This window comes from Ovis canadensis, chromosome 3 (assembly GCF_042477335.2).
Source record: "Ovis canadensis isolate MfBH-ARS-UI-01 breed Bighorn chromosome 3, ARS-UI_OviCan_v2, whole genome shotgun sequence".
In the NCBI taxonomy this organism is placed as follows: domain Eukaryota; kingdom Metazoa; phylum Chordata; class Mammalia; order Artiodactyla; family Bovidae; genus Ovis; species Ovis canadensis.
The window spans coordinates 144,941,512-144,961,430 of record NC_091247.1 but is presented as its reverse complement, the minus strand read 5'-3'; the positions used below and the strand labels follow the sequence as shown (position 1 = coordinate 144,961,430).

Here is a 19,919-nt window from a genome sequence, read left to right as displayed (position 1 = left end):
AGGTGTTTGTTTCGCATTTAACAGAACTGAAAGGACTCCTGTGTCATTTTCTTGTAACCACAGTATTTAAATATCTGTGGTTTGGCTTGTGGGCTCACTACTGGAAGGTAGTACGTATTGCCATTTCCAGATAGATAAAAGAAATTAGAATAGTGTCTAGGCCATAACAGGAATTTTAAAAGTGTGTGTTGATAAGCAGATAGATTATATGATTGTGCTCATTTACTAAGGCTGCCATAACAAAGTACTACAGATGGACTGGTTTAAACAATAGAAACTTTTTTTTCCCACAATTGTGGAGGCTATAAGCCTGAGATCGAGGTATCACAGGAGTAATTTCTTCTAAGGCCTCCCCACTGGGTGTATAGATAGTCGTCTTCACATGCTCTTCCTTCTATGTAAATCTGTATCTTTATTTCATCTTCTTAAGGGATGCCAGTCAGATTAGATTAGGACTCACCCAATTACTTTCTTTCAATTTAATTACCTCCTTAAAGATCTTATCTCCAAATAAAATCACATTCTAAGGTATTCAGAGTTAAGACTTCAGCATGAGAGTTTTGGAGGAAACAAAATTCAGCCCATAATCCAAAGCCGTACTTTATCTCATGCAATTTAGTCGTGTACGGATGTGAGAGTTGTACCATAAAGAGGGCTGAGTGCCGAAGAATTGATGCTTTTGAACTGTGGTGTTGGAGAAGACTCTTGAGAGTCCCTTGGACTGCAAGGAGATCAAAACAGTCCATCCTAAAGGAAATCAATCCTGAACATTGGATTGACTAATGCTGGAAGGACTAAGTTGGAAGGACTAATGCTGAAGCTGAAACTCCAATAGTTTGCCACCTGATGCGAAGAACTGACTCACTAGAAAAGACCCTGATGCTGGGAAAGATTGAAGGCGGGAGGAGAAGGGGACGACAGAGAATGAGATGGTTGGATGGCATCACTGACTCAATGGACATGAGTTTGAGCAAGCTCTGGGAGATGGTGAAGGACAGGGAAGCCTGGCATGCTGCAGTCTATGGGGTCACAAAGAGTCGGACACGACTGAGCGACTGAACAATAACAGAACAGAAAACAGCACAAATATTTACATGATTAACTTTATTGTTGATAGTGGCAGGACAGAATTAGGTTACAGGGTTCCTGGCATCCTAATCTGTGTCTACTGGCAGTGTCTTTCCATCATGCTGGAATTACAGCATAATTGTTAGATGAACAGGCTGTGTAGTCATATAGACTTGAGTCTTTTAATTCTGGACCTGCTGCCTATTAGCTACTTGACCTTGGATCAGTTCTTAACATTTCTTAGGTCAGTTTCTGTATCAGTATGCCGGGGCTTCCTTGGTGGCCAGAAGGTCAGATGGTAAGGAGTCTGCTTGCAATGCAGGAGACCTGGGTTCGATCCCTAGGTCAGGAATATCCCCTGGAGAAGGGAATAGCAACCCACTCCTGTATTCTTGCCTGGAGAACTCCATGGACAGAGGAGTCTGGCAGACTGCAGTCCATGGGGTCACAAAGAGTCAGATGCTACTAACACTTTTCACTTTCACTTTTCATGCTGGGATAATAGAACCTTCTTTACTGAGAGGGATGAAGATTCAAAGACATGATGATGTATCTTGTCAGCGAGGGAAACCTTTTCCTTTTCTCTCTTAGGTTTACTGCCGGGGGCTGTGTAATATCAAACTAATGAAAAGTAGATTAAAAGGAGAAAAGATAATTTTTTATTAATATTTACATCAGTTCACAGACAAGAAGTAAAACTCAAAGAATTGGTTAGACTTGGGGTATTATACACCCATTTTAACAAAGGAAAGGAAATTTGAGCTTCAGGGGATGATAAACTGTGGGGAAGTAACTAGGAGATATATGGGGGAACTAATGGAAGATAAGGGGTGTTTTAATAAGGTCTGTCTATGCAGACTTATCTCAATGTTACTCTCCATCTCCAGAGATAGAGTCACTCTTCCCTTCTTGGTGGGGGAGGACACCTTCATAAAGGGCAGTTGGTGCCCTGCTTTCGGGCAGTCGAGGGAGAACAGAGTAGTCTTTCCACATCTGCTGCATCTCAGTTGCTTTCAGCTCAAAGTAATCCAAACTGGCATTTTCTGATCCCCTTCGATGAAAAGTGCTTAGCACCAGGTCTGGTCACAGTAAGTACTGGATAATCAACTGTTATTAGAGCAAAATATATCCTTCCACTGTAGTCCTGGAGCCCAGCCATAGCAGCATGGAAAGGGAATGTCAACTTTTAAAAAATGCACAATGTGAGAGTTGCAAGTTAAGTTTCATTTGAGGCAAAATGAGGACTGCAGTCCAGGAGACAGCATCTCAGATAGCCCTGAGAAACTGCTCCCCCAGGCTGTAGTCCTCATTTTGCCCCAAATAAAGCTTAACTCGCAATTCTCACATTGCAATTTCCTTTAAGTTAACAGTTATGGCAACTGACGAAGGAACCCAGAATGGACTTCCCTTCACCTGAACTCTGAGGAACTAGAGCCTTGGCACCATCTGCCCATCTGCCTCCTTGGACAGTCCAGACAAATTGGGTAAGTATCTCCTGGTTCTCAGATCTCCCGTATTGGTTGATGATCCTGAGTTTTACTTGGTAGTGGAGCAGATAACCTGCCCTCTCTCAGCTGACAGATACTGCAGGGGGCCCAGTTGAAAGATACTGGGGCATACCCACTCAGTGTGTAGACACTAGGTGGGGCTCAGTTGAAAGATACTGAGGAATACATGACCAGTTGGAAATGAAAGACACTTTGAGCAGGTGCTGGTTGAAAGATACTAGGAGAATACCACCACCACCCCCCATCCAGGGGAAAGAAGCTGGGTGGGGCTTGGCCAAGGTATACCCACTCCATTAAAATATACTGGTGGGGGCTGGTTGAAAGATACCAGGGTTTGCTTAGCTGTAGGAGACTGACTTGTAGGTGCTGAAAGGTTACTTAAGAGGCTGATCTGACTCTTTTACAAGGGACATCAGAAAGCCAGCCTCTTAACTAAAACCTCAGCCAGGGTTATGTATATAAAAAACTTATACTTGCAAGTACTTACTTACTTGGGGAAATGATACTAAAAGAGATCCCAACAAAAAATGACCAAATTGGAATTCTTTTGATATTCCAAAATTAATATTTACGGGCACACAGTTAGAAAAAGCTGGCCATAAGGTCAAACAGACTGAATGGAATGCTTACTCTGATTGGTATCTAGAAGCTTCTCTTAAAACTGTAGAACAAAAAAAGGCTGCTAACAGTCTGTCACTGATTCTGTCTCTCCCTCTCATATTTTCTTCTATCTGAATTGCTTGGCTAGATGCTGTCTCTCTCTTTTTTATCTCTTCCAACTCTTCTACCTCCTGCTGCTCCCCTGTCCCCAGGAAAGGAGGATTAAAACAAAACAAAAACTTTGAAGCAATATTCTGACTTGACACCTAAGTCATTCTCTAACTGCCAAAATGATCCTTTGCTTAAGTCTGGCTCTTCAGTTCAGCTCAGTCGCTTGGTTGTGTCCAAATCTTTGCAACCCCATGGACTACAGCATGCCAGGCCTTCCTGTCCATCACCAACTCCCAGAGTCCACTCAAACTCATGTCCATTGAGTTGATGATGCCATCCAACCATCTCATCCTCGGTCCTCCCCATCTCCTACCACCTTCAATCTTTCCCAGCATCAGGGTCTTTTCAAATGAGTCAGTTCTTCACATCATGTGGCCAAAGTATTGGAGTTTCAGCTTCAACATCAGTCCTTCTAATGAACACCCAGGACTGATCTCCTTTAGGATGGACTGGTTGGATCTCCTTGCAATCCAAGGGACTCTCAAGAGTCTTCAACAACACAGTTCAACAAAGCATCAATTCTTCAGTGTTCAGCTTTCTTTATAGTCCAATTCTCACATCCATACATGATTACTGGAAAAACCATAGACAGACCTTTGTTGGCAAAGTAATGTCTCTACTTTTTAATATGCTGTCTAGGTTGGTCATAACTTTCCTTCCATGGAGTAAGTGTCTTTTGATTTCATGGCTGCAATCACCGTCTGCAGTGATTTTGGAGCCCAAAAAAATAAAGTCTGATACTGTTTCCACTGTTTCCCCGTCTATTTGCCATGAAGTGATGGGACTGGATGCCATGATCTTAGTTTTCTGAATGTTGAGCTTTAAGCCAACTTTTTCACTCTCCTCTTTCACTTTCATCAAGAGGCTCTTTAGTTCCTCTTCACTTTCTGCCGTAAGGGTGGTGTCATCTGCATATCTGAGGTTATTGATATTTCTCCTGGCAATCGTGATTCCAGCTTGTGCTTCATCCAGCCCAGCATTTCCCGCGATTTACTCTGCATATAAGTTAAATAAGCATGGTGATGATATACAGCCTTGACGTACCCCTTTTCCTATTTGGAACCAGTCTGTTGTTCCAGGTCCAATTCTAACTGTTGCTTCTTAACCCGCATACATATTTCTCAAGAGGCAGGTCAGGTGATCTGGTATTCCCATCTTTTTCAGAATTTTCCACGGTTTGTTGTGATCCACACAGTCAAAGGCTTTGGTGTAGTCAATAAAGCAGTAGATGTTTTTCTGGAACTCTCTTGCTTTTTCGATGACCCAGCAGATGTTGGCAATTTAATCTCTGTTCCCCTGCCTTTTCTAAATCCAGCTTGAACATCTGGAAGTTCACAGTTCACATATTGTTGAAGCCTGGCTTGGAGAATTTTGAGCATTACTTTACTAGCATGTGAGATGGGTGCAATTGTGTGGTAGAGCATTGTTTGGCATTGCCTTTCTTTGAGATTGGAATGAAAACTGACCTTTTCCAGTCCTGCGGCCACTGTTGAGTTTTCCAAATTTGCTGACATATTGAGTGCAGCACTTTCACAACATCATCTTTTAGGATTTGAAATAGCTCAACTAGAATTCCATCACCTGCACTAGTCTGCCTCTTAGAAGGCTTAGATGAGGATTTGGCTACTCTAGTCAAAAAAAGAAAAAAAATCTAGGTTGATCTGTGTTACACACTAATGCTTGTTACACTGGCTGACCAACTTTTCAGAACCATTAACAGAAAGAAAAAGGGGTATCTATAAAAGTTATGAAACTTTAATTGCACCAATATAAGTGCACAGTGCCAGTCAAAGGTTAACCAACCCCCAACCAGTTTCAGTTCAGTTCAGTCGCTCAGTCATGTCCGACTCTTTGCAACCCCATGAACCACAGCACACCAGGCATCCCTGTCCATTACCAACTCCAGGAGTTCACCCAAACCCATGTCCATTGTGTCAGTGATGCCATCCAACCATCTCATCCTCAGTCGTCCCCTTCTCCTTTTGCCCTCAATCTTTTCCAGCATCAGGGTCTTTTCAAATGAGTCAGCTGTTCACATCAGGTGGCCAAAATATTGGCGTTTCAGCTTCAACATCAGTCCTTCCAATGAACACCCAGGACTGATCTCCTTTTTTTTTTTTTTCAAGCTAACTTTCTCTACTGGTTGGAACCAGTTTAATTCCAACCAGTAGAGAAAGTTAGCTTGAAAAATATATATATATTAATATATGTATGTGTATGTACTAAGGGACTATGGACTTCCCAAGTGGCTCAAGTGATAAAGAATCCAACTGCCAATTCAGGAGATGTGGGTTTGATACCTGGGGTGGAAAGATGCCCTGGAGGAGGAAATGGCAGCCCACTCCAGTATTCTTGCCTGGGAAATCCCATGGACAGAGGAGCCTGATGGGCTTCAGTCCATAAGATCTCAAAGAGGCAGACAGCGTTGAGCACGGGCACACAGCGACACACACATGCCTAAAGGAATAAGTCCACATGAGGAGAACATGATCGCTTATCTTATCTGTGAGTTGTGCATGTGTTCTCAGTCATGTCCCACTTTTTGCGACCCCATGGACTGCAGTCCACCAGATCTCCTCTGTCCATGGAATTTTCCAGGGAAGAATACTGGAGTGGGTTGCCATTTCCTTCTCCAGGGGAGGGATTGAATCCACATCTCTTGTGTCTCCTGCATTGGCGTGCAGATTCTTTATCACTGTGCCATCCAGACCATCTCTAATTCCTAAAACTGAAAAAAAACAAAACGGAACAGGGAAAGCATTTTAAAATCTTTCTTATAAGTTAGTGAGTTTTATATTAAGATATCTAATTCAAAATTTTTAAAAATAAAGCCAGATCTCTCGTTGTGTCTGTCTGAATATATGTATGTCTCGGTATGTGTCTTTCTTTGTCTTTCCTTTGCAGGATGTGGGACACCTTCCAGGGCCCAGAAGTGGGCTCTCATCTAACACCCAGAAATGAATTGTCTGAAGAGACAAATGAGCTGACAAAGAAAGAGATTTTATTGGAAAGGGCGCCCTGGTGGAGAGCAGTAGGGTAAGGGAACCCAGGAGAACTGCTCTGCCTCATGGCTCACAGTCTCAGGTTTGATGATAATGGAATTAGTTTCTGGATTTTCTTTGGCCAATCATTCTGACTCAAGAGTCCTTCCGAGTGGCACATGAATTGCTCAGCCAGGATGGGTGCCAGCAAGAAGGATTCTGGGAGGCGGTCAGATACGTGGTGTCTCCTTTTGACCTTTCCTGAACTCTTCCGGCTGGTGGTGTCTTATCAGTTCCATATTCCTTACTAGGATCTCCTGTGATAAAATAACTCATGCAAATGGTTATTATGGTGCCTGGCCACGGTGGGTGGTTTTAGTTAGTGTGCTTCCCCTAACATTTGGATAGTATTGCCAAGGTTAATTTGTAAATGAGCTCAAATTTATTGGCCCAGAAAAAAGTAAGCATTTACAAATCAAACAATTTTAAATACAAGAAAATTTAGCTGAAAAAAATATAAGAAAATTGTAAATACAAGAGAAATTGGGCTTCGCTTATGGCTCAGCTGGTAAACAATCTGCCTACAATGAGAGAGACCTGGGTTCGATCCCTGGGTTGGAAGATCCCTTGGAGAAGGGAAAGGCTACCCACTTCAGTATTTGGCCTGGAGAATTCCCTGGACTGTATAATCCGTGGGGTCGCAAAGAGTCAGACACGACTAAGCGACTTTCACTTCACTTCAAGCTGAAAAACCCAGGGAGGAACACACCAAGACACACAGTAATCAAACTGACAAAAAATAAAGACAGAGGTAAAATTTTAAAAGCAACAAGGAAAAACCGACAAATAACATAAAGGGGACTTCCATCAGGCTATCAGCTGATATCTCAGCAGAAACTCTACAAGCCAGAAGGGAATGGCACGATATATTTAAAGTCATGAAAGGGAAGAACCTACAACCAAGAATACTCTACTCAGCAAGACGCTCCTTCAGATTTGATGGAGAAATCAAGTTTTCCAAATAAATGAAAGTTAAGAGAATTTAGCACCACCAAATCAGCTGTACAACAAATGTTAAAGGAACTTCTCTAGACAGGAAACACAAAAGATGGAAAATAAACCCTACAGAAAATAAACCCAAAACAATTAAGAAAACTGTTAATAGGATCAGTTCAGTTCAGTTCAGTTGCTCAGTCGTGTCCAACTCTTGTGACCCCATGAATCACAGCACGCCAGGCCTCCCTGTCCATCACCAACTCCTGGACTTTACCCAAACTCATGTCCATCAAGTCAGTGATGCCTTCTAGCCATCTCATCCTCTGTCGTCCCCTTCTCCTCCTGCCCCCAATCCCTCTCAGCATCAGGGTCTTTTCCAATGAGTCAGTTCTTTGCATGAGGTGGGCAAAGTATTGGCGTTTCAGTTTCAGCATCAGTCCATCCAATGAACACCCACTGATAACTACCAGAGGCACCAACCAAAAGACATAGGCTGGCTGGGGAGACGAATACATGTGCATTTATGCAATTCCATTTACCACATCACTCTGCCTGACTCCCCAAATTGTATGCAATTATTTTATATTGTTAGGTTAATCATTTTCCCATTATGGCTTGTAATCATAATTATTTTTTATTTAATTCCATTTACCACATCACTCTGCCTGACTCCCCAAATTGTATGCAATTATTTTATATTGTTAGGTTAATCATTATCCCATTATGGCTTGTAATCATAATTATTTTTTATTTTTTGTCTGGCTATTGATTGTGAAAACCAATAAGCATTTTTTACTATTGTGATTATGTAACTACTAATCACTTAAGACCATTGTATCATGATGGGTCAACAGAAAAATAATAGACCTCTATACCACCAAAACTAGGATCGAATAGAAAAACCTATAGTCACTTTTTAAAACCCATATGCATCTCAGAATTTTTTGAAAAATACAAATGCCCAGGTATTGCTTCTTTTTCTCCAGAGCTCTAATGAGCAACCATGTTTAGAAACAACTGGACTATATGATGATCTTTTCCTTTTATCTAGCTTGTTTCACTTTTCCGGTTTCGTATTCAGTGCTCGCATTTCATTTAGTTCATGTTTTTCCGTTTCTCCATCTCTTCTTTTTTTTATGTTCTTTCTCAAGCCTTTATCAAGAATAGTAAAAAAGCTTTTGTATACATATATATAAAGTATGTATATAATGTATATTTTAGAAATAACTGAATTTTTGCCTAGCTGAAAAATCTATGACATTTTGATCCCACTTGTTTGACTAAGTATTAATAGAATGCTAGATTTCTACTTAAGAAAAAATAGATATGTAACAAACAACAAAGGTTTACTTTATAGCTTAGGGAACTATAGTCAATATCTTGTAATAACCTATAATGGAAAATAATTTCAAAAATAATATATGTGTATATGTATAACTGCATTGGGTCTTCCCAGGTAGCTCAGATGGTAAAGAATCTGCCTGCAATGTGGGAGACCTGGGTTCGATCCCTGAGTCAGGAAGATCCCCTGGAGAAGGATATGGCAACCCACTCCAGTATTCTAGCCTGGAGAATTCCACAGACAGGGGAGCCTGGTGGGCTACAGTTCATGGAGTTGCAAAGAGTTGGACACGACTGAAGCAACTAACACGCACACACATAAGTAAATCACCTTGCTAGACACCTGAAACAGTGCAAGTCAACTATACTTTAGTAAAATAAATATATATTAAGAAAAAATAAAAAATCTTTACCAAAATAAAAGAAAATTAAGCTAAATAAGTTTCAGCTTTATATAAACTGAAAAATATCCAATATTAAATTAGTACCTGGTATTAATGTTAAAGTTTGTCAATCTAATATAAACATGTTTTAAAGTCATCAATATACTAATCCATTATAATACTTTAATTGTGCCTAGGTTTAGCATAGTTAAATAAAATCTTATTATAGCTATTGCAATTTTGTTAGCAAGGAAAGAAATTCAATGTAAAGAAACTTTTAAGGAAAGAAAATGTAAATAAAATAAAAGCTTTAAATAACCTCTACTAAAAAATAATTATGCTTTAAATATTTCTATCTATTTAGTCTCTCTAAATTTGGCTAAATTAAATTTCTAGGGCTGTGCTAAATTGAGTAAAGGAAGTTTATTGAACATCTGGGTCACTCCCAAATAAAATAAGATACAAAACATTAATTACTATATACTGGCTTCCTCTTACAGAAAAGATGAAGATATTTCAACTATTAATAAATATGTTTGGTCCCATCCTAAGATGTTCTCTGTAAGAAAGCAATTTTTTTTTAAACTCTCACTGGTATTTATGCTCACCAATCTACAAAATGCTAATATAACGGTCAGTTCATGGTTCCTTAAGTAAAGTAGGATTTGTGTTTTCAGTAAAGAAGGTGTGAGGAGTGGAATTGCATTTTATTCTAAAAGAAGGAAATAGATCTGAGTTACAGGTGACTGTTTTTGGATGGGCAAATTAAGTAATGGTTACAAAAAGTTTTGTGGAAAGTGGACCCTGAAAAAAAAATTCTGTGCATGGTACAAGTTTTCTTAAAATGTTTAACTGCCTTTAATATCAGATTTTAATTTTTTTACTTTTAAGCTATCTGCTCCGTATATATCTTTGAAATCTCTTATTGTTACTTTGGCTAAGTAAATAACTATTGTTTTACAGTAACCTATGATCTTATCTGACTAATTGTTCTAAATGCTTTTAATATTCTTTGACAAAATTTCCTAAATCAAATTCTAATGAAGTCTTTTTGACCTCTAGCTAACTTTGGGATGCTTCAAAGTGCTCCTGAAACATCCCAATGAGAGATGGTAGACTAATTCGGTTCATTTGCTATGTTAAATTACATGGGAAGTATTGTCAAATGAGTAGTAAATCTTCTCAGATTTATATTGTATGGTAAATGTTATTAATATAAATATTCTAAAATTTATATGGAGTTCCTAAAATGCTGACATATCTTGGTAAAATGTTATCAGTCCTAATTCTAGTTATTATCTGCAAGTGTTGTATAGCACAGCAGTAACCAAGTTACTTTGTACTGTAATCAAATTTAAGTGTGACTTAAGTCTTTTGTTGATATACAGTTATGGTTTTATTCTGATGCCTTTGCAAAAAAACGCTTCCTCTTCAAAAAGATTAATAAAAAACTTTTAAATAAATGTAAGTTTCTAACTTTCAGGCCATAATGCTGAACTGGGTAGGAAACTTCAAAATCCTAATGAGAAACCTGATGGCTTCATAAACTGTTAACAAAAAGTTAGTTAACAAAAGGACTGAGTACACTGGTAAAAATGGTTATGATTTTTATTGTTTCTGTCTAAAAAATTACTGGGTTGAATGTGTGTTTTCCAGATGTAAGGAAAAGCTTCCCCTCAAATTAATTATGACTTATAGTAATTTGGTAATCATACTTGTGTAAGCAAAATTAAGACATTAATCTTTTTTCTCTATCTGGTCCCTCCAAAGATTGTAAACTCTCAGGTTTTCAGCAACTTTCTCAGATAAATTAGGAAAGCTACCTCAACAACAGGTACAAAAACCTCAAGGTATTTTTGAGGACCTTGTAAAGGGAGGAATTCACCTAGATCTGTAGGTAAAACATGTAATAAGCCCTTGGTGTATGCTTCCTAGTCTTAAGAGTTTTTTTTTTTTTTTTAAGCTTCAGTTTAAAACTCCTTATTAAAAATGTTGATACCGTGAAAGCCTATATGATCAATTATATTTATATAGATTATCAGGTCAATTTTTTTTCTTAAACCAAACTTATTTTGCAACAAATTAGTCTTAATTAAATATGTTTGGTAAATGTGTTATTTTTTTAAAGTTAGGTTTCAATAAATATTAAAATTTTAAACCAAACTTATTTTGCAACAAATTAGTCTTAATTTGTTGAATATATTTGGTAAAAATAAGGGTAATTTAAAAAAAATTGTTTCAGTAAATGTTAAATTCCAGTTTTGTTAATGAAGGTCTGTATTTACTAACTCATTTCCCAGATAGTTCCTTGCTATTATGCTATATTAATGTAAAGTTAATTAAATTATTTGAAAAAAAACCACTCTTGTTTCTAAAGCTTGTGTCAATAATCTCTGTATAAAATTCAGATGCCCATGAGCTGCAAACAGGAAATTATATATACCCAAAGGGGCTGTCTCCTACCTAGATAAAAAACTTTTTATCAGGTTCTCTTAACTAGCTCATGCACAGTAAAACTTGAAGGGAACTTGACTCTTGAATTAATTCTCACTTCTAAAGGCCACTACACCAGACAGGTCTATAAAGAGAACTGCTGATCTTAAACTTACCTTAAAATAATGCTCAAACAAAGAAAGCTACACCTGCACCAGAATGGAGGGAAAAAAAAAAAAATCAAAAGTAAGCACCTTACCCAAAATGCTGAACCTGATTTGTATGATCACTCATAATGTTGTGTTAACGTCTTAGACCTTTGCATATAAATCAGATGTTTTTCTATCATGGACGTGATCCTGTGCTAGTTTTAAAAACCAATTCAATTACTGGTTTGTGGCCAATTACCTGCATCTAGTACCTCTAGATTACCTTTGTGGATTTCTCCACTCCAAGGAGAAATCACCCTTAAAAAATTATTTTACAAAAAGCTCAGTCCTGTTCAGGTGACTCTTAATATTACTAGGTGGAATCCTCTCACCTGGCCAATTAATACCTGCTCTGACTCTGGCCGTAATATGAATTTTCTTCTAAGTAACTCAAGCTCAATAAAAGCAACAAGCAAAAATTCAGTCAAAAAATAAAACCTCTCACAATTACATAGAGGTTTAAAAAAAAAATGTGCTGGATTGCACAATTATAGAATAGATTTATGTAGTTAACACCAGGCTATGGTCATTTAAAATTCAAGGCTTCTTTTATCTTGGGAACAATTAAATTATACTAAGAATAACTAGCCTAGCACACTAAAAAATTGGGCTAGAAGATTTATAAACAGTGCCAGTATATAACTTCCCACTGGATTAAGTCAAATAACCAAAGAATATACTGGGTTACACCTAATGGAAGTTTTTGGCTTAATTCTTACTTATAACTTTAATAAAACTGCTAGCTATATTATTTGTACTTTGCCTATTTTTCATGAATGTTGTTTCTTTCATCGTCAGATGTGTAACTAAATCTCCAATGAAAATAATGATGACTAGCCAATTTAAAGCAGTTTATCAAATATATTTCTGTATGCAATCAATGGATATAATAGTATAACTCTAAATATAAAAAGATAAAGCAAAAGGGAATTTTTTCCTAGACTGTATTAAAAGGCAGGTCCAAATATCTTTGACTATAAAAGCCTAGTCCAGTAACAAACATTAAGTGGTTTCTCAGTGAAACCTTTGCCAACCCAAAAATGAGCCTTCCCAGCACTCTAGGATAAAATGGTTGTAAAATACCTCCTGAAGTATGGTCAAATTTATGACCATGAGGGGCCCTGTCAACTACAAATTGGTCCTTGCCATGGGTGCTTACCATCTACCTCCACAAGGATTAAATCATGTGCTGCTGCAGCTGCTGACCTTCAATACCCCCTGAAGGAGTTCAGGGTGGAAAGTAAAATGAAGCACTCTGTGCTCAGAAAAAAAACCTGCCAGAACACGTCTTCAGATAATTAGATATTCTCAGAAGCTGATTTTATGAGCTCAATTCTTATATCTTCTCATATCTAAAAAAGCACTAAAATCCTTCATGGTGATGACTATTCCTCGTGACTGGCAGAAGCTTCACAAGATGAGCAGAAATTTCTACAAAAAAAAAAAATATATGTGCTGGATTACATGTATTCCCCATTTACCAAAATCACATATATACTGTCTGTCCCCCTTGCCTCTTTGGAGCAGTTTCTCATAGCTATCTGAGGTGCTGTCTCCCAGACTACAGTCTTCATTTTGCCCCAGATAAAAAACTCACATCTCTCACATTGTGCATTTTTAAGTCAACAGAGACACAGCAATTCTTTCTCCCCCTCCAGTGTTTCTACCTAAGCTCTCCTGCAAACAAGATTTCCCACACATCAGACACATTTGATCCACCCTGAGCACTCACTCAAGTCTACATTCTTTTGCCACAGTGTTGGTTCAGGTTCATACCGCATAGACTGCCCTCTGTTCAGCTCCTCACCAGCCTCCCAGATGGAACACCAGAGAAATTTCACAATTCTTCATGTGTTCCCCACTGCCTTCAGGGTAAAGTTCAAATGCAAAGCCCAACACCATCTGCTCTGCACCTAACTGTTCAGTCTGATTCCCCTCTTCCCTCAGCTCACCAATGAACTAATAGTGATCACTGACTCATAGTGCTTTCTCCTGCCTTTGAGTCAGGGATATCATTGCATGAAGCTTCTCTCTCCACCTTACTCACTCAAACATTGCCTGCTGTTGGTAATATTTCTTAGCTATCCTACAGCCATCATTTCCCGTGGCTGATTGAGGTGTCCCTCTGTGCCCCCTCTCCACTACAGCATTATAATTCTGCATTTTCTTCCTTGACTCTGCCTTTAAATCTGGAGGTCTTTAAAGAAGGGATCACACTGAGTTCATCTCAGATTCCTAGTGCCCAGCACAGGCCTGGCACAACTGAGGAGGCTTTCCTTAAATGCCTATTGAATCAGTGATGTCTGTCAGTGGTGACACTGGAAACCAATGATAATTTAAAAGGCTCAGCTCTTGTCTGAAGTTCAGGGCTTCTGTAAAGAGTATATGAGGGGAAGACGAGGTGACTGGCAGTGATTCTGCAAAAACGTGGGTGAAAGGAACGGTTGTAATGTAATGAAATAGCCTTCATATGTTTTCTTGTGGAAGATATATGTTAATTTCCCAAATGTAGGAGCATCTGTGTATTTTCATGGGGAATACATAGTGCCTTTTCTAACACTGAGATGCTTGAAATGGGGTTATTTCCCTTTCAAATGAAAACCAATTAAATAAATTATATTTTTTTCCTTTGGTGCTTATGAAGTGTGGGAGTTGTCTCCAAACATTACTAAATGTTCTAATTTAGTCATACATGGGCTGGAAGAATGTAGTATAATTGCTAAGTCCAGAGTAAGTTGTTCTAAATATTTTATCTTGTTCAGCATATGCTGTTTTTAAAAAAACCCTCAAACTATAACTGTCAACATTCAATTCACAAAAAGTAAACAACAGCTGAGTATAATGGGATGATAAAGAATCTCTCCATAATTCCCACCATATGGCAAAGACTAGGTCCATTTTGATCACGTTTATCAACTGAGTTATTTTCTCTCTGAATTCTTCCTATAGGAAAAACATCCCCAGGAAAACTAGAGACATTTTCCTAAAGCAGACAGAAGGACATGAGAAACCGTTGTATGGTATGGCTGGATCACAGATGGGAGGAATCTAAAATTCACTACGGCAATTGAAAGGGCTGAAAAAAAATCACCTATTTCTGTAATGGCAGACATTCTAGAAGCATCACACATGAAATGAACAAACATAAGTAGAAAATGCATGGATACATTTTTAGTTATCAGTTTCCATTCTGAAACAAGCTCTCATTGGCCCAGTTCGTGATATTTCTTGTCATGATTTGGATTCATTTAAAATGCATGGACAGTTAATCTGCTTCTAAGCAAGGGAAGCTGCTTGAAATTTCTTCTTCTTTTTAGTTTCTTCCCAAAGATTTTTTTTTTTTATGTGAACTGTATTTGAAGACTTTATTGAATTTGTTATAATCTTGTTTCTGTTTTGTATTTTGGTTTTGCAGCCGCTCCTTAAGTTCTCTGACCCAGGGATCGAACCCACACCCCCTGCACTGGAAGGTGAAGTCTTAACCACTGGACCTCCAGGGAAGTCCTTCTTCAATATTTTAAAAAATTAGATATTTTGTATATGGGATTTTAAAGTCAAAGGTGATACAAACCATTTCTCTTCCAAGTGAAGTACTGGACAGAGAGCAAGGCATATTCTGGCCACTGTTCCAACCAGATACTTCAAAACTGCCTTAGAGGAGAAAAGTAGGGCCCTTCTCCAAAGACCAGGCCTTGCTTCTTGGGTGAAGAGATAAGGAGCAGAAGGCCAGCTTGGGGATAAAGGGCTTTGTGAAAAAACACCGAGAAACAGAGCAGTCCTCTTGTTTTCCCACAAGAATGATGACAATCTACCTTAAATCCTTTTTGGAATGAGCAGCAGGGTTTGGGAGGCGGTATTGAGTGAATAAATTAATATATAATAGAACTAATTAATTAATAACCACACTTAGAGAAGAATGAACAAGAAGGTCTTGCCAAGGACCCTCAGGAGGAATAGGCAAGTTCTACATGATCCAATGGAGGGGAAGTAAAGCAATCTGGAGGCCAATGACTGCTTTCTGAACTTCAATTTTCTGGAGATTGTAATCAGTATTGTGAATGTTTTGCAACTCTAAAACTCCATAAAGTGGTACTTAGTTCATTCTGTTTGTCTCCTTGAGGTGCTATTTTTAAAAAATGATGGCTTTACAATTAATCAGGTTAATCTCTGAGTAAAAATAAAGGCTGTCTTTTCTGAGAGCTCTTCATCATGCCAGGCAGGGTGTCTATTCCCACACAATGACTCTTTCTGTACAGAGAGACTCTGTTGAGCTCAAAAGGAGCTCCAAGGAGAAACAAGATGAGTGCCAGAGAGACAGCACAATAAACAGGCATACATACCACTCAGTTATTTAAGACTACTTGAAGGAACACAAAAGAATTCTAAGAAAACTAAGGGACTTCAGAGAAAAACTCAGGGTTATTTGTCTGAAAAAAAAATGTTATGTTCATTGTAATGATTCTTGATGGAAAAGATGGTGTTACCATTTCCTGAGACACAGAAAAGGAAGAGTCAGGATTCTGGAAGGAAAACATCCTTAATCATGAAAGGAGAGCCTGAGTGATGGGATATTTGATTGATTTCACTTCCATCAATGTCTGGGACCTGCTCAGCACTGTCCTGGAGGAATTAAGAAAAGGAGAAAATGTGTAAGGTCGGGAATCACTTTAGGCATGAGAGTCCCACGAAGCACACCAAACCTAGGACAGAACAGGACAGATAGCCAAAGGGAATAGGATGGGTCTTTTCTCAAAGAAAATAGAAAACACTTTGAGCTGAAGCAGTAGGGAAAGAGACTTACTGTGCTAGAAGGTAGCCCTCCTGGCTCCTCCTCTTGTGAAACGCAGAGTGATTTCTTCAATGTTGAATGATGACAGTGATGAAAGAAAAATGTCTTATAAATGATTGAGAAAATGGTATGTCTTGGTCCTCATCCTAAGTCATTTAATCATGAGAAATAACTGGATTTTATATAGCATAACATTATAATGACACTGGATTTGTGGTGTGACACTGCTAAAGACAGCATTCTCATCATTCTATTTATTGAACAATTTCATTAATTTTGATTCTTCCCCTTTCAGGTGTTCCTTTCCATCTATTATCTTGTCTGATGGCAGTTCTGTGACAACTGGATGTCACGTGGGGAGATGGTAATTATATGCCATGTCTTACTCTTTGAGTTTAATTTGACCTTTTCTTGAGGCATATTCTCCCCTTGAGTACTGGCATTTGTGTTGCAACCTAAGCAAGCTATTTTGGATTGTCCTTGATACGGAACTTCTCACAGAAAAGGTTTCCATTTGAAAAGTCAGTCCATCATTTTATTTATTAAATTAACAACATTTTTTACTGATTTATACAAGTTCTGTTCAACTATCTAGACAAAGGCACAGAACATACATGTATGTTACATGACAGATGACCGGTTCCTCGAGGATGCAACTATTATTTTCGGTTCTAGATTTATCTCTACCTTGTCTAACTGAGTCATAGTGAACTTCCTGCAGAAGGTGTGTTATTGTCTTTTCAAACTGGGATTTACCCTGACTCAGCGTGTATTTAGGGGGAAAATTTGTGCATGGTAGGAAGGATGACGAACGATCTACCAAGTTTTCCCATTGGTTCTTCATAAAAGATTTCCTCATTTCACTGTCCTTAGAGAATTATTGATTCTGCGGTTTGTACTTTTTAAGGCAGATCTTTAAGCTGGTGGAATACTTGCACTTGTTTTTTATGCCTAAGAAATAATTGATGGAACTTGTGGACTTTGCATATTTCACATTGCCTAGTTAGATTCCTGAGGATGCTCAGTTTTCTGGTCTATGTTTCCTTTTGTTTTGTTCTGAGCGAAGGAGGTCAGCAGGGCACAGAAAGCCCCTTCTTTGAGATTACTAGAAAATAAAGGATTTAGAATGAACAACTCCAGAGAGATTTATACAGATCCCTTAAAAAAAAATTCCACTCTGAAGGCTTGCAGGAAAAACAGGTCCAAGCAGGGAAAACAGGCAGATTAGTTTCTCAGGAAGAGTATATGTTTAGATGTGTCTTGAATGTTATGATTTTAGGGTAATCTGGCTCCACCATAAACACAATACCACCATATATTTTTCTACATAGTAATACTCTGGTGGAGCTCAGCAAGCTTTATAGATGTTTGCTGATTTCTGGAGAGACAGAGCAGCTATTGAGTCACTCGCCCATAAATCCTTAACCCTGTCTAGGAGCAGGACAGTACGGCCCCATACAGGAGACACTTTAAGATTAAATCTTAATTAGTCCTAGTTAAGATCTGGGTGGCTCAGTGGTAAGGAATCTGCCTGCAATGCAGGAGACTTGGGAGATGTGGGTTTGATTCCTGAGTCTGAAAGATCCCCTGGAGAAGGAAATGGCAACCCACTCTAGTATTCTTGCAAGGAAAATCCCATTGATAGAGGAGCCTGGCGGGCTTCAGACCACGGGGTCACAAAGAGCCTAACATGACTGACTCCCTCCATCCACTGCCCCCCCACCCCAACACACACAAGAGAGTTAAACACCGTCTTTACAATATTTAATCACACTGTTCAAAAATTATCATATATTTGTAAATCCTGAATAAGTGAAATTTGGAATAAACTGATTTAATCGCTATGTGCCACAGTTCATCACATACAGTGTTGTGGTCCTCTGATCTTGGCATATCTTGTGCAGAAATTGTTGATGGCAGCTTGACTGAGGGTGGATATAAAAAAGTTAACTCCCTGTCCCCTGTGAAACTCCCTGTGAAACTCTGGCAATTCCCTGTGAAACTGATTACATTATAGCGGGCTTCCAACCATATTCTTCTACTGAACTCTCGGTAGCTACCATATGAAATGGGCCCAAACTCTGACCTCAGATTTATGTTTATGGCTAGGACCAGACTGGCTTTCACTCTTTAAGTGTATGAGCTCAAAAGAGTTAAACAGCAGAAGCCAGGGAGACAGGAAGCAGACAATTTTAACTATAGCTGTTGCCCTGAAGGGTAATGGGTGGGTGGGGTTTTATTGTGCAAGATGGGGAGCATTCAGAGAGAAGGAAGGGCATGAACTTGTACCAAGCACTGTGTGGGGCATCATGCCAGCTCCTGACATAAACCATTCTTGGGCCTGACAGCAATCCTGAGCCACAGGCATTTCCAGGTAGGAAGGGCAAATACTAAAAGTAGGTAAGTAACCTACCCAAAGCCTCCACAGCACACAGGTGGCAGATGCTGGCCTGCAGCTCAGACCAATGTGTTTGGAAGACCATGCCTTTTCCATGATGCTCAGCTGTACCTATTCCACCTTCTGTGCTAAGAGGACATCTGCAGGGCAAAGAGACCATTTGAGTTAGGGTCTCTAGATTTGAAGAATAAGACTCAACGCGTGCATGCTCAGTTGCTAAATGGTGTCTGACTCTTTGCAACCCCGTGTACTGTAGCCTGCCCAGGCTCCTATGTGCATGGGATTTCCCAGGCAAGAATACTGGAGTGGGTTTCCATTTCCTTCTCCAAAGACTCAGATCACCTCAAGTCATGAAGAACATGCTATATTTAATCCTATAAAAATGAGGAAACAGTGATCTCAGCCTCATGGTCAAGTCTCAGGGAACGCCAGAAAAGCAGAACACCCAGGTTTCAGGAAGGTCTGAATAGCGTCAGAGCCAGGCTGGAGGAGACTGCACTGAGAAACTCATGGACATGCCAAGAGCCTTCTGGGAGGTCAGATGATGGAGTTTCTGTGTCTTCTGGAACCTGCTGCACTTACTCTCTGCAGATTTGCTCCTCTAGGCAACTCTGATTCTCTTTCACTGCTGATTGCCTTTCCCACACTTACTCACAATATTTTCTTTTTTTTAATTTATTTTTTTATTGAAGGATAATTGCTTTACAGAATTTTGTTGTTTTCTTAAAGCATCCATGTGTCCATCGATTCTGCTTCCTCTAGAAGTCAGGCTGCTCATGGCTCCTCACAGCCTCTGCTTTACTTCAAAGCCTCCTTCTTTTACATAAGCTGAACAGTTCTCACTGCAAGCTGCCCCTCCTCTTGGTGTTTCTTAATTCTAATTCCTGGAAATTAGGTGGCTGAAGCTAACTGATTCTTGTTTGGAAAGACTTTTCATGCCAGAGTATCATGGACAGTGAACTAGGCTATATGTTTTGACCGCCCTTGAGTTAAGATTTTAGCCTGGTCTAGTCACCAGAAGAGCTGAGGGTACATTTAGTGT

At 39.1% G+C, this 19,919-nt stretch overlaps 1 protein-coding gene across 20 annotated transcripts in view; it reads left to right on the top strand.

Annotated features, from left to right (window-relative positions):
* The window catches only part of PCED1B (PC-esterase domain containing 1B), a 209,383-nt gene that overhangs the window by 173,726 nt on the left and 15,738 nt on the right, over positions 1-19,919 (top strand). For 7 of the 20 annotated variants that reach the window (XR_011255257.1, XR_011255254.1, XR_011255258.1 and 4 more), the window contains 2 exons: positions 2,432-2,552; positions 6,252-7,464. The gene's annotated coding sequence lies outside the window, so the exon portion shown is untranslated. Of the gene's footprint in view, positions 1-2,431; positions 2,553-6,251; positions 7,465-14,639; positions 14,711-15,105; positions 15,792-16,774; positions 16,844-19,919 lie in introns of those variants that run through there. The other 13 variants (XR_011255256.1, XR_011255248.1, XR_011255261.1 and 10 more) reach the window with 5 other exon arrangements.